The sequence below is a fragment of the Astyanax mexicanus genome, chromosome 2 (genome assembly GCF_023375975.1).
Source record: "Astyanax mexicanus isolate ESR-SI-001 chromosome 2, AstMex3_surface, whole genome shotgun sequence".
NCBI classification, from domain to species: domain Eukaryota; kingdom Metazoa; phylum Chordata; class Actinopteri; order Characiformes; family Acestrorhamphidae; genus Astyanax; species Astyanax mexicanus.
In genome coordinates this window covers 68,149,903-68,164,918 of record NC_064409.1, presented here as the reverse complement: position 1 = coordinate 68,164,918, position 15,016 = coordinate 68,149,903, and the positions used below count along the sequence as shown (strand labels likewise).

Here is a 15,016-nt window from a genome sequence, read left to right as displayed (position 1 = left end):
AAATCTCATGAATTTGTGGTTTAACAATAACATTTGTTCATTCACCAGTTACTTAATGATAATCATAGTTTAAACTCTTGTAAGCTGATGAGCACTTCCTACCTAAATCGCTGCACATACCTGTTATTATTATTAAAAATGTTTAGCAGAGCTAAAATTAAAGCATTGAGTCTCTGCAAAATCTGCAGGACGTCCCTGGCTGCCTGAAAAAATGTATTTAGCTGTCTGGCTAAGGCAGTGTTTTTCAACCTTTTTTGAGCCACGGCACATTTTTTACATTGCAAAAATCCCACGGCACACCACCAACCAAAAATGTTATAAAATGACACTTTTTAGCCTAATTAGGACAATACGGTCACTTAATTCATATATACTCACTCAGTGGGAAACCTGGGCCTGTTTAGATGAACACAATGCTGACATCCTGGGAGGAATTGAAGACAGACACACACGAAGCTCTTCATCAACAGCTCTCAGTCTCTCTCTGTTTTTAGTTTTTATAGCAGTCAGGGTTGAAAAGCTTAGCTCACAGAGATATGTTGTGGAAAATGGGAGTAATGTAGAAATAGCTCTGTTTGACAGAATGGGAAAATCATTTGCAGCAGTCAGCCAAAAACTGTCCAAAGGTAGGTCAGCAAAGCTTAGCTGCTAAAGAAAACAGTTTCTCAAGAGACCTGTCATTTGCTTGGTCTCTAATCAACTCGTCACTTGAAACATTTAGCAAAGATAAAAAATTCTCAGACAGCTTATCCTTAATGTCAAACTGGCTCTCCCTCACTACACCTTCAGAGTCACCAAGAGAACTGGTAGCATTTATATCCTCTAGGACCGAACACTGCTCATTTTTCTCCACCTCTGACTTTATAACAAATCCCCTACCTCCATGTTCCTCAGAATCCATAGTAGCAATGAATGTGTCTGCAAGAGATAAATCTAAATCCTCACCTACAACCTGTTGTCTGGCCATTTTCCGAGTTACAGCACAAACTGGGAATACGGTGGGAAATTTCTGACCACACTCATCCAAATAGTCAGACACAAGAGGCACAGAAGTCACAATGGGCAAGGCCCCAACATCAGACTTCTCCCAAACACGACCCCCTGCCAAGTCATTCCCCAAAATGAATGCAACACCAGGTATAGGAAAGGACGAGCGCACTCCAACAGTAACATCCCCAGACACTAGCTTAGAGGAAAGGTGAATTCTATGTAAAGGCACTTCAATGAAACTCATCTCAATACCTCTAACTAGCACTTGTGTACCAGTAGCTGTATTATTAGACAGAGGCAAGACACCCTCTAGCAAAAAGGACTGGGCAGCCCCAGTGTCCCTCAAAACGCACTGCAACAACAGAGGCCAAACCTCTTTAGACCAACGTAGTGAAGTAGCAACACGCTCAAAGTGGAAAAATATATTTCTCCACATCTCTCTCAATAAATGGTGGAACCATTTTGATATATTTACTGAGGTCAAAAACTGGCTCTGCTGGTGACACAGCCCCTAAAGCTGGTTCTATTGGTGGTGTAATCACTGGTGTAGCTGTAGCACTAGGTAAATCCCTTGATACCCCTTGTTTAACTGCCAGTTCTAGCTCTAGTTTCTTTAACTCAAAATCCTTTTCTTTCAACTGCATTTCTATCTCCAGCTTCCTTAGGGTTAGCTGCTGCTCCAACTTTTTTATCTCAAACTCTCTTTCTATTTCCTTCTCCTTACGAGCTTGGGCCTCACGATCACTTCTGAGTTTAGCTGCATCTACTTGTAACTGTTTTTCCTGTTAAGACAGCTTTCATTTTTAGTTAACCCTCCTGACTACTTACAGAGGTAAGCAAACTTCCTGCACTTTGTTTAGCTAATTTAATAAAAACTCCCTTCTCTAATAAAATAGTTTTGTACCACTTTAAAGAGAGAGTCCTTTAACTTTTTATCCTGGCTAGTAAATTCAATGCCATAACGCTGTCCAATCTGCAATAACTGATCCTTTGTACATTCTTCTAGCTGCTCCTCAGAGGGATTATCAACAAAATCTTGCAAGACAAAAGTCACTGCTACTTAATCTGAACACTCAAAAGTTAAACTACCAGGCTTACAACACCCCCTAAACATGTATATTAAAAGCTCAAATAACAAGGTTAGAAAATCTACAGAACCAAAATAACCTAAATCAACAAACCTAAAATTTATAGCAGAGTTAACAAATTACCAACAAGTCACATCTACAGTAAACCCCTCCAAAGGCTCCAGTGACTAAACAGAAGTTGGCAATACTACCACTACAAAATACAGGTTAAGGTTACTACTACCAAAACACAGGCCATATTACTGCTACAAACAAATGTTTCCCCAAATCTATTCACACACCCTCTCCCAAAAAGGAAGAGAAGAGAAAAAAAAACAACCCAATCAATGGGTATTTGAGTGTTCTTACTACTAGTTTAGAGTAACTCTGGACCTAACATACCTAACAAAAATAATCTAACTAAACCTTGCTAGTCTTCAGAGGCTTACCAGGCTCGAGGCCACTTTAAACGCTGAACCTCATTACTACTGGTCCCATAACTAGAACCAGAAGCTTGAGTGCGTACCCCCAACAGAGAACCAAGTCTCCACCCAGGATTACCTCCAAAAATAATAAAGGCAAAATAACAAAGCCAAATAATAAACAGTGCTCCGAAGAAAGAGCTAGAGACTAGCTCAGTTGGAACACCCTAACTAACCAGAGTTACTCCTAATAACTAAAGTAAACAAAAGAAAGAACACTCAAACATGACTCACCCAGTTGTCTCTCTGCTGGATCCCATTTAAACAGCATGATCAGTAGACCGAATTCAAATTCTTCCAAAGGACCATAAAAAGTATCTTGGACGAGCACTAGGGGTGGGCGATATGGGCAAAAAAAAATATCTCGATATTTTTTTGGATTTTTGCGATAACGATATTTTGACGATATTTTCCAAAAAATACAAAACTATTCTAAAAAAAAGTATTCAATTGAACATGTAAGGTTCAAAATATGGTAAAAAAAAAACAGGAAATTTTTAGGCGCTTTTCAGATTTTCTATTTCTATTTTTTATTTTTAGATCCATAAAATGATATATTTATGTGGATGAAGTGTTTTAGTAGCTCTATATTCTGCTATTAGAAGTTTTAAAATCACCATGTAAAATTATAAACTGCTCCCTAGATATGATAGAGATCTGAACCTGGGATGGTCCTTTCTTTCTGAAAAGGACTGGAAACTTTAGAAGAATAAAAACTATAAATTTTATAACTTATTTCGCAATAAAGAAGGTCTCTCAGCCTGTTCTCTCCCTATAGAATAGACCCGCTGGAGCAGATTTTCCAGAGGGAGGGGGGAGCGCTCTCAGAGTGTCCGGTTTCAGAGCGGGCTTCACCTCTGTCCCACATAACTAGCCACCTGATTGGCTGACAGAATGTAGGGGGGCAGAGGGGGGCTCTCAGTCTGCCCAACTACCATGGTAACACGCATGCGCAGTTTGATCGCTCCAGAACAAAGGGAAAGTCTCAGAACACAGCGCTGGAGTTTCCAATAGTTTTAATCTGCGTCGGATTTATAAGAGCGCTTCTCAGACATAAATGGGGATTATTGGGGACTGGATTGATGGATTTTCTGATGGTTGGGTGGATTCTGAAGCCAGTGCTCTCAGGTAGGTGCTGATTCGCTCTGTTTGGGTGTGGGGGGTGTTCTGCAGGTACCCCGGGCGGATCAAAGAGCGTGTTTTTATCACAAACTGGACCGTCTAGCGCACGCTTTCAGCTCTAAAACGAAATACAGCTAAATGTGACTGAAAAGTAGAGATTCTTAGCTTTAAAATGGCATATTGGGTGTCTATATTGAGCCTATACTTACTCAAACACAGCCAGATATGAATTATGATATTTTTCTGGCCCGCCGGCGGGACAGGGCGTGTTAATACTAGAGACCTGCGCGGGACAGCATTTCCAGTCCTGCTCCCGCAAAAAAATATGATTTTCAGTCCCACTCCCGCCCGCAATTCCCGCATGATTCCGACGTTCGGTTACTGCTCAAGGCAGTTCTTGTCATTGGCTTGAGGAATTAAAAGTGATGTACTTAGCTGAACACATCACTAAGCTAGCTGCAATGACAAAATATTCAAATAAACAGAAATATTTAACCAAAATAAATAAATTCTTACACAAAACAAACTAAAAAGTAAACAATTAGAACTAAAAAAAAGAAGTAACTAAACAAAACCCACCTACAGACCCAAACAAATAAACGCCACAATAAAGCAAACACAACTGAAAGCAAACACAACTGAAAGCAAACAGGGCATGCAGGCCAAGACACAAGACACAGGCCAAAGCCCTCTCTTTAAGGAAAATAAATGAATAATAAATCGCAAAAACAAATAAAATTAGAAAACAAACAAACTAATCTAAACCCAAAATACTAACGAAACTATAATCTAACGAATTGCAAAAGATGAAAAATAAAAACGTCACACAAAAGTAGGAAAACAATAAATAAGTAAATAATAAAGTAAATAAACTGCGTCTGGACGACGACACCAAATACAATAAATCACCCAGAAACAAAGAAAAAAACAAACAACAATGTAACGACTGGCAAAGCACCAGCTTAACCAGAACCAGCACAACGAAAGGAAGAGCAGCTAAGGTTAGCTTTCCGAGACTTTCCGTCTGCCTCACCCGCCCGCAATGAGCTTTCAAAATTTGCCCTGCGCTGCACTACTATGCATTGGGTCCAGCGGGTGCAGGTCTCTACTTTATACACAACGCACTCTGAGTTTAGTTAATCAGTTGTTTTTACTTACATTATGTATATGTATAAGTATATAAATAACAGCCTTAAAATACGATGCAGTTTATTAATTTTTGGCGATTTAATTTTTTTTTTTACAAAATTACAAATCGTCAAATCAACATTCACGATAATTTCGCAAACGATACATATCGCCCACGACTAACGAGCACCCCAATTTATGTTACGACCCAGCTCGTTCCAGGATCGCAACATAAAGAAAGGGAGGACAACAAACTACAACCCCTGGCAAAAAGTATGGAATCACCAGTCTTGGATGAGAACTCCTTCAGACATTTCATTCTGTAAAACAAACTCTGATCAAAAACATGATACAATAATAAGGTCATTCCAAAGTGCAACTTGTTGGCTTTCAGGAACACTCAAAGAAATGAAGAAAAAACATTGTGGAAGTCAGTGAATGTTACTTTTATTGACCAACCACAGGGAAAAAAATATGGAATCACTCAATTCTGAGGAAAAAAGTATGGAATCATGAAAAACAGATAAACAAAAGATGATTCAAAATACATCACTAGTATTTAGTTGCACCACCTTTGGCTTTTATAACGGCTTTCAGTCTCTGAGGCATGGACTTGATGAGTGACAAACAGTATTCTGCATCAATTTGGTGCCAACTCTCTTTGATAGCAGTTGCCAGATCAGCTTTGCAGGTCGGAGCCTTCTTGTGGACCATTTTTTTCAATTTCCACCACAGGTTTTCAATTGGGTTGAGATCTGGACTATTTGCAGGCCATGACATCGACTGAATGTGTCTTTCTCCAAGGAATGCCTTCACTGTTTTTGCCCTATGGCACGATGCATTGTCATCTTGGAAAATTATTTCATTATCTCCAAACATCTGTTCAATTGAAGGGATGAGAAAACTGTCCAAAATGTCAATGTAAACTTGTGCATTGATAGAAGAATTAACCACAGTCATCTCCCCAGTGCCTTTGCCTGACATGCAGCCCAATATCATCAAGGACTGTGGAAATTTGGTTGTTTTCTTCAGGCAGGCCTCTTCATAAATCTCACTGGAACGGCACCAAACAAAAGTTCCAGCATCATCACCTTGTCCAATGCAGATTCTTGACTCATCACTGAAGATAACTTTCATCCAGTCATCCACAGTCCATGATTGCCTCTCCTTAGCCCACTGCAGTCTTGTTATTTTATGTTTAGGTGTCAATGATGGTTTTCTTTTAGCTTTCCTGTATTGAAATCCCATTTCCTTTAGGCGATTTCTTACGGTTCGGTCACATACATTGGCTCCAGCTTCTTCCCATTTATGCTTCATCTGTTTAGTTGTACTTTTTCGGTTTTCAAGACAAATGGCCTTAAGTTGCTTGTCTTGACGCTTTGATGTCTTTCTCGGTCTACCAGTACGCTTGGCTTTAACAACCATTCCATGCTGTTTGTATTTGGTCCATTTCTTGGATACAGCTGACTGTGAACAGCCCACATCTTTAGCAACCATGCGTGAAGAGTTACCTTCTTCAAGAAGTTTCACAATCCTCTCTTTTGTTTCAAGATACATTTCTCTTGTTGGAGCCATGGTTCTTGCCACTCTAATTCGTCCAGCAGCCCTCCAAGGTGTCATGACTGCAGGTGTTTTTAACTGCAGACTAACGAGCAGATCTAATCTGAGGCAGGTGTCCATTTAGGAAAAAGAAATTGACTGGGTGTGTCCTTATTTTCTACCTTCAATTTGAGTGATTCCATACTTTTTTCCTCAGAATTGAGTGATTCCATATTTTTTTCCCTGTGGTTGGTCAATAAAAGTAACATTCACTGACTTCCACAATGTTTTTTCTTCATTTCTTTGAGTGTTCCAGAAAGCCAACAAGTTGCACTTTGGAATGACCTTATTATTGTATCATGTTTTTGATCAGAGTTTGTTTTACAGAATGAAATGTCTGAAGGAGTGCTCATCCAAGACTGGTGATTCCATACTTTTTGCCAGGGGTTGTAGTAGCAAATATAAAATGCTTTATTTATTTATCAAAAATAGAAAAAAAGATCAAAATGTCTAGGGGAGAAGTATTAAAAAGAAGAACTGGTCAGCTGTTTAAACATGGGAATCCAGGACTCCTAAAAGAGAGACAAAAGCAGAACAATTTTGAGAGGCATGGTGGTGAAGGGGGAAAACAAGAGAGTGAGAGCTCAACTCCAGAGAGCCTATGTACTCTCACTAATTACTATCAGTTGCAACCAATAAAGACTCACACCACGCTAACTTCCCTTGGTCCAACCTCTGGGACAAACCATCCTTAGAGCAGGTGGGGGAGGTCGTCACAAAGGTGACAAGGTATCCGTGAGGGAAGATGATGCTGATTGATCTAAAAGATTTTTTTAGATAACTGAATATTAAAAAGGAAGACAAATGCATCCAACAGAGTTGTAGTGGTATTCAGATTTATATGTGTCACACTGTGGTTTATAAAGTTGCATAAAAAGGAAAAAAAAAAAAGTAAATAATCCCCTTTGACTTTAGTGACAAAATTGCAATGAGAGGATTTCATATATTCACTCTAAACTTAAAAGTGATTAAAAAAAATGTATGAACATTAATTTACATTTAAAATACAGTATACCATATATACACTTTTGGCCATGCTGAGTGAAAAAAAAATACATTTAAAAGTTCATTTTTTGTTGCTTCGACATATACTAGTGCAAACCTTAATATCCAAATACTGTACTTCAATACCCAGCATATCTGTGACCTGCTAGAAATGTGTTAATTTGGGGTGGCAAAGCCACAAACAGATCATTTTTTTAACAGTGATTATTTAAAAAATATATATACTCAACATTGACCTAGCAAGCTGTGGCCTTGTATAGCAAGAATGGAACATTTACAACCAAATATTAATTTGCGAACTTATGTTTAATGGATGATCTGTTATTTTACTAAGAAATAGACTATGGATATTAGTAACTGTAACTGATGAATGAACAAAATGTTATTGTTAAACCACATATTCATGAGATTTATACATAACACATTTATTGTTCCAAAGTAACAGCTCATGAGGTGAGAAATTAGGTTTGTAAATCAGTAATCATCATAAAAGCGCTTGTCTGTGAAAGGCTGATAATTTTATATTTTATTATTTTTTCACATTCATATTTTATTGCATTATATAATAATATTATTATTATTATTATTATTATTAACAACAAAAACAAAAATTTCTTAGTAAAATAACAATTTGCTAACATGTTTTATTGTAATATTTATTATTACAGGGGGCTGTGGAGAGGGGTTAAGCTGTTTATTTTCAACAGATTTCCGTTATTTTAGAAATGGAGAGACTGCGGGCGGCATTCGTGCCTTAGCCAGACATTTACACACATTTTATCAGGGAGCCATGGACGTCCTGCAGATTTTGCAGAGGATAAATACTTTAATTTTAGCTCTGCTAAAAAAATTTAATAATCATAACAGGTATGTGCAGCGATTTAGGTAGGAGGTGCTCATCAGCTTACAAGAGTTTAAACTATGATTATCATTAAGTAACTGGTGAACGGTCGCTCGGCGCTAACACGGGCAGGCAGGGCCGGAGAGCGGGTTGTTTGGATGTTAGCATAGCCAGCTAGCTAACTCTCCTGCTGTCCTTCTTTCTCCGTCTCCGGGGGAAGGGGGTCCGTTACAAACCTTGGAAACATCAGCCAATAGTATTCGCTGAGGGAGGTAACTCTGACCCTGATCAGTTTAGGTGAACCAGAACTACCCCCCATTGAAAACTCCACACAAACTGGTAATTCGCTCGAGAACAATATTCTTTTCAGCGCGTACACGATTCCCTTTGTTTTTGCTTGCGAGTTCCACATTTGTGCTCACGAGAAGGTTAAACACCGTAAACCCAAACCTAATCTTTTTACAGAGGCGATGGAGAACGGAGAAACTAATTCCCGTAATTACAGTAAGTTATACTGCGAGAGTACATAGCTAGACGGCGAGAGTACATAACTTCGATGCTGGGAACGGACGCTGCCTCTTTCACTGATCAACAAAGCGAGACTGCAGAGCTGTTTTTTCGCTTCCCTCTGTGCAGTGTTTACTTGTGTGATTGACTTGTAATAATCTAATATATTAATAAAATGGCTTTGGATCACACCTGGTCTAGGAATTTTATGATAGGTGGTGTTTTATACCCTCATTTTTATAAAGTAAGGAGCAGATTTTGGAGAGATTAACAAATGGAGCTATATCTAAACCATTTAAAATCAACCGAGGATGTAGACAAGGGTGCCCTTTGTCCCCTTTATTATTTATTTTAGCGATTGAACCATTTGCCATTGCGGTGCGATCTCATAAAGAAATAATGGGTTTAACAATAGGCCAACAGGAACACAAAATTGCCCTATTTGCTGATGTCATTCTTTTTTTTGGAAAAACTGGAAAAATATATCCCAGCTCTGTCAGAACTAATAAACACATTTGGAAAGATATCAGGATATAAAGTGAATAAAGATAAGTCTTCATTAATGTTGCTGAACTCAGAAGAAAGAAACAGTACCAGGAATCCCTTCCAATTCAAAGAGGTAGAATGTTTTACATAGTTGGGGATTAGAATAGTACCATGTATAAATGACATTGTTGGGGTTAATTACAATAGCATGGTAGACTCAATTACCTCCTCTATAGACAGATGGAATCACTTGCCTTTGTCGCTTACAGCGAGAATTAATGTTCTTAAAATAAATATAATGCCAAAACTTCTTTATTTGTTTCAGAATATACCACTGCCGCCTCCTGCCAATCTATTCCCATCCTTAAAGAGTATTTTTATACGCTTCTTGTGGAATAATACACGACCGAGGCTACGTTTATCCCTTTTGTACCTTCCGTATGACAGAGGAGGCCTCAGGTGCCCCAATCCATTTTGGTACTATTGGGCAGCTCAATTAGGGACCATGGTGTATCATTTTGCAGACAAGCCCCTTCCACCTTGGATGAATATTGAAAATTGCTCTCTCCCTCTTCCTCTCCCACAGTACATATGCTCAACAAGTGTTAAAATGTTGAAAAAAAGACAAAAAAGTCCAATAGTTAGAAATATGATTATAATTTAGTATCAGATTAAGAGGTACTTAGGCGAATCCTGGTCTTTGTCAAGTTTCAGCCCGATATGGGGTAACCATTTTTTCCCTCCAGGTAGAGCAGACCCTGGTTTAAGAAATGGGCTGAAAAAGGTCTTAAAACAATAGGAGAGCTTATGGGATCAGAGGATGGGGTTTTAATGTCATTCGAAGAGCTGATCACCAGGTATATGGAAGCCCATTCCCGCCACCTAAAAAAAATAAATAATCCAGCAAAATGTTTTTTTTATTATTATTAAGTAAACTGCTATCTCAATATTTTGAGATACTAAGTCAATATTTTGAGATACTATCTCAATATTTTGAGATACTATCTCAATATTTTGAGATACTATCTCAATATTTTGAGATACTAAGTCAATATTTTGAGATACTAGTAGGCTGTACAGAGACAGAAGCAGGTGAGACAAAGATGCAAAATGGATACCATCATTGAGGACTACTTCAGACGTGGATTCACAAATCATGAAATATTGGAACTTTTAGAGGAATCACACAATATCAAAATAAGCCTCCGGATCTTGGACGAGGCTGAATTTAGCTTCTTATTCGCCAGTGTCTTATTCAGATTTCCGTTCCACCTTAAATGCTGGCGCATTTTAACAGTAAAAAACAGCATGTAAGCAAAGTGCTGTGCAAACGCTCTGAATAAAGGGGAGAACACAATGCGAGGGACAGAGTTTAACTCTGAGTGAAATATAATGTAAATAAAATTAAATATGAATTAAAACGTTATTGCTCTCACTTTTGGCCTAATTCCCAGGTCATTATCTACAGGTGGCCGCATGTATATTCAGCCAGCATTTAAGGTATCTCAAAATATTGACTTAGTATCTCAAAATATTGAGATAGTATCTCAAAATATTGAGATAGTATCTCAAAATATTGACTTAGTATCTCAAAATATTGAGATAGTATCTCAAAATATTGAGATAGTATCTCAAAATATTGACTTAGTATCTCAAAATATTGACTTAGTATCTCAAAATATTGACTTAGTATCTCAAAATATTGAGATAGTATCTCAAAATATTGAGATAGCAATTTACTTAATAATAATAAAAGAAAATTGCTGGAGTATTTTTATTTTTTAGGTGGCGGGAATGGGCTTCCATACCAGGTATGATATTTCAAGTAAACATTATTTTAAATATTTACAGTTAAGAAACTTTATCAGATCATCTCAAAATCAGTGTATGTCAATTCCTCCTCTGTCTTCTTTGGAAACTGAAATGAAGAAGGATTCAAATGAAAAAGGAATTATTTCTAGGCTATACAGCATCCTAGTAGAGGGATCCTCAGAGTCCTCTTTATGTAAACTTAAAGGCTGGAGGGAAGATTTACAGGAAAACTTGTCCTTAGAGGACTGGAAAGAGGCATGTGAGACGCCAGAAAAACTTAATAAGTATAATGGGGCTATCCCAGACTTATGTATCAGATGTGGAGAGGAAAAGGGGACGTTCTTTCACTGTATCTGGAAATGCAATATAGTTCAACAGTTCTGGAGGGAGATTAAACAAGCTTTAGAAACAATGCTAGGTATAAAATTAGTTCTCGACCCTAAATTGTTTATCTTGGGTCTATATCCTGAAAGACATGATATGTCTAGAAAACTAATCACGGCCATGGATTTGTGTTTATTACTTGCAAAAAGAGTCATAGCACTCTCATGGAGGAGTCCTAGTAAACCAAAATTCATTAACTGGATTATGGAAAAGATTACTTACATTTTAAAGGGTAAAGTGTCATTATTTGAAAACATTTGGGGTCCTTTTATAGAATATCTAAAGACTATGGATTTGAGGGTTGGGGGGAGTGGGGTGGGATGGCATAATTACTAGTGATCCTCTGCAGTATCTTTTATTCTATTTTTATTTTATTTTATTCTAAAATAATATGCTTTCTTTGGATACTAAGCTTCCCTATTCTGTGTGAATTACACATTTGAGTTAGTATTTTTTGAACCATACTCAACAGTGAAATTATTTGGGCTAACCCTTGACAAAATACAGAAACCTTTGTTGTTTTTTTTCTTTTTTTTTTCCCTCATACATGTATTTTCATTAAGTGCTGCTCTAAGAATTCTCGTAAATATCTGATTTGCAACGAAAGGACGAGTTGAAGGTGGACAATAATTTAGTTGCCCTTGATGTTTCGTTTCTTTTGAAGTGAGATGTTTATCTCTATACTATTGCAAGTCTTTCTCTTTGCTGAAAACCCAAGTAAGATAATGTTGGGGAAAAAATATTTATTATTACTGGGGGCTGTGGAGAGGGGTTAAGCTGTTTATTTTCAACAGATTTCCGTTATTTTAGAAATGGAGAGACTGCGGGCGGCTGCTGGCGGCATTCGTGCCTTAGCCAGACAGCTAAATTCATTTTTTCAGGCAGCCATGGACGTCCTGCAGATTTTGCAGAGAATAAATAATTTAATTTTAGCTCTGCAAAATTTTTTTAATAATCATAACAGGTATGTGCAGCGATTTAGGTAGGAGGTGCTCATCAGCTTACAAGAGTTTAAACTATGATTATCATTAAGTAACTGGTGAACGGTCGCTCCAGGCGCTAACCCGGGCAGACAGAGCCGAATATCCGGTCACTCCAGGCGCTAACCCGGGCAGACAGGTATCAGTGCACACACTGCTTTTCAGTTTAAAAGCTAAGTAGTACTTCAAATCAAGACAAATCAGGTTATGAGGATTGAAATTTAGATCTAGCTTAGAAGTTTAAATGTAGTCCATTTCTCTTTTAGAACCCCAAATCAGAAATTGTTGGGACATTATGGAAGTAATATATACAGGATTTATTTTTAGTTTTAGGCACCAAAGCACTAATCAATTTATCTCAGCAATATGAGTGTTCTACCTAAAAAAAAGCACCACATATGATTTGAACAGATGCAAATAAACATAATACATACAGTAAAAAGTAACAAGGAATTCTTAAGTATGTTATATCCTGTGAGCCAAGCTGAAGAACAAAGTGTAGTTCCAGATTTCTACTGTATGCCCTCAGCCAGCATGTGTATATGTTCAGTTCCATCAGCAGCTCACCTGATTTACCAAATTTAACAATTGACCAAACCAGGAGTTGATATGATGAGAACTTGAAATAACTCAGATGAGGAGAGATTAGGAGATGTTTTAAGGATCACGGTGATGTGAAATCATTGTATTTTTTTATTACTGTTTGTATTTATTGCAGTGCTAGTTCTTAATAAACACTTACTGCCCAGAAAAGCCTTTTCTTTACCAAATTAAATTAAATTAAATCTCATTTTAAGTTGAGTTTTTTCAAACGTGTATCTGCTTAGAGTATTTTTAATTGAACAAAGTAATAAACGTGAACATAACTGAATAAAGCAGGAATACTAATTAGAGAAATGAAAAACTGTAGCTTATTCAATTGTAATAAACCCAATACTGTGGTCGGCAGAGGCTCTAGCTTCACCTAACAAAGCCAAACAGGCTTTTTAATAGAGAGTAGAATTAAACTGGACTCTTCAGAAAAATCAAAATGGCTGGTGCCGCTTAATACAGGCGCGAAATGGCGGCAGCAAGGCGCGTAATTACTCCAATGAGTTAACTAGTGTTAGCGGGAAGATAATAGAGAACAATAGCGTCGGCCAGGCGCAGAGTTAGCAGGCCGCGGTAGCTAATGCTAGCGTCAGAGTAATAGGAAACAATAGCGTCGGCCAGGCGCAGAGTTAGCAGGCCGCGGTAACTAATGCTATTAGAACTACACGAGAAAATAGCGACAAACGGACACTATTACAGAGCGGAGATAGCAAATCCTACAGCGAAAACACACGAGATAGCGACGGACTGAAACACGGTTAAAGAGCGGGTATATCTCACGCCAGAGCGAGGTGACTAACAGCGGAGCGCCGGCTAGGCGCGGTTAGCGAGCGGCGGTGGCTAATGCTAACGGCGGAGAAATAAAGCAAGAGCGCCGGCCAGGCGCGTAGTTAGTGGGCTGCGGGAGCTAACGCTGCCCGATGCTGAGCGTCCACCAACACACAGGACCATAGCGGCTCATATAACACACCGTAACACTTTCAAAGCATATACACACTCAAATAACCCTATTATAGTGCTTTAGAAACATGTATACTTGCACAGTTTCACATATTTCCCCACCTGGATTCAGGATACAGAGAAGACACGGTGAGACAGTGTTTTCAGTTTCAGGTTTCAGATTCATCTGAGACTAATCTACTGATGCCCACCTAAGCCTCTTTATAGCGCCCGCCCCCTAGCACTGCTCCCTCTACCGGACTGGATGTTTCACAATACAATACAATAACCCATTTAAAGCAAAAAGATTATATATACAGATGCAAATAATATAAATATATAATATATAAAATAAATAATCACTTAAATGTGACTACACTTTTAAGGGTGTCACAGTGACAAGGTATCCGTGAGGGAAGATGATGCTGATCGATCTAAAAGATTTTTTTAGATAACTGAATATTAAAAAGGAAGACAAAATGCATCCAACAGAGTTGTAGTGGTATTCAGATTTATATGTGTCACACTGTGGTTTATAAAGTTGCATAAAAAGGAAAAAAAAAAGTAAATAATCCCCTGTGACTTTAGTGACAAAGTCACAAAGTGACTTAAATTGCAATGAGAGGATTTCATATATTCACTCTAAACTTAAAAGTGATAAAAAAAAATGTATGAACATTAATTTACATTTAAAATACAGTATACCATATATACACTTTTGGCCATGCTGAGTGAAAAAAAAATACATTTAAAAGTTCATTTTTTGTTACTTCGACATATACTAGTGCAAAACCCACAAACAGATCATTTTTTTAACAGTGATTATTTAAAAAAAATATATACTCAACATTGACCTAGCAAGCTGTGGCCTTGTATAGCAAGAATGGAACATTTACAACCAAATATTAATTTGCGAACTTATGTTTAATGGATGATCTGTTATTTTACTAAGAAATAGACTATGGATATTAGTAACTGTAACTGATGAATGAACAAAATGTTATTGTTAAACCACATATTCATTAGATTTATACATAACACATTTATTGTTCCAAAGTAACAGCTCATGAGGTGAGAAATTAG

General features: G+C 37.7%; 1 long non-coding RNA gene across 1 annotated transcript in view; it reads right to left on the bottom strand.

The window, feature by feature from the left end:
- LOC111197040 (uncharacterized) overlaps nt 1-15,016 on the bottom strand; it is a 113,417-nt gene that overhangs the window by 51,261 nt on the left and 47,140 nt on the right. The window lies entirely within an intron of this gene.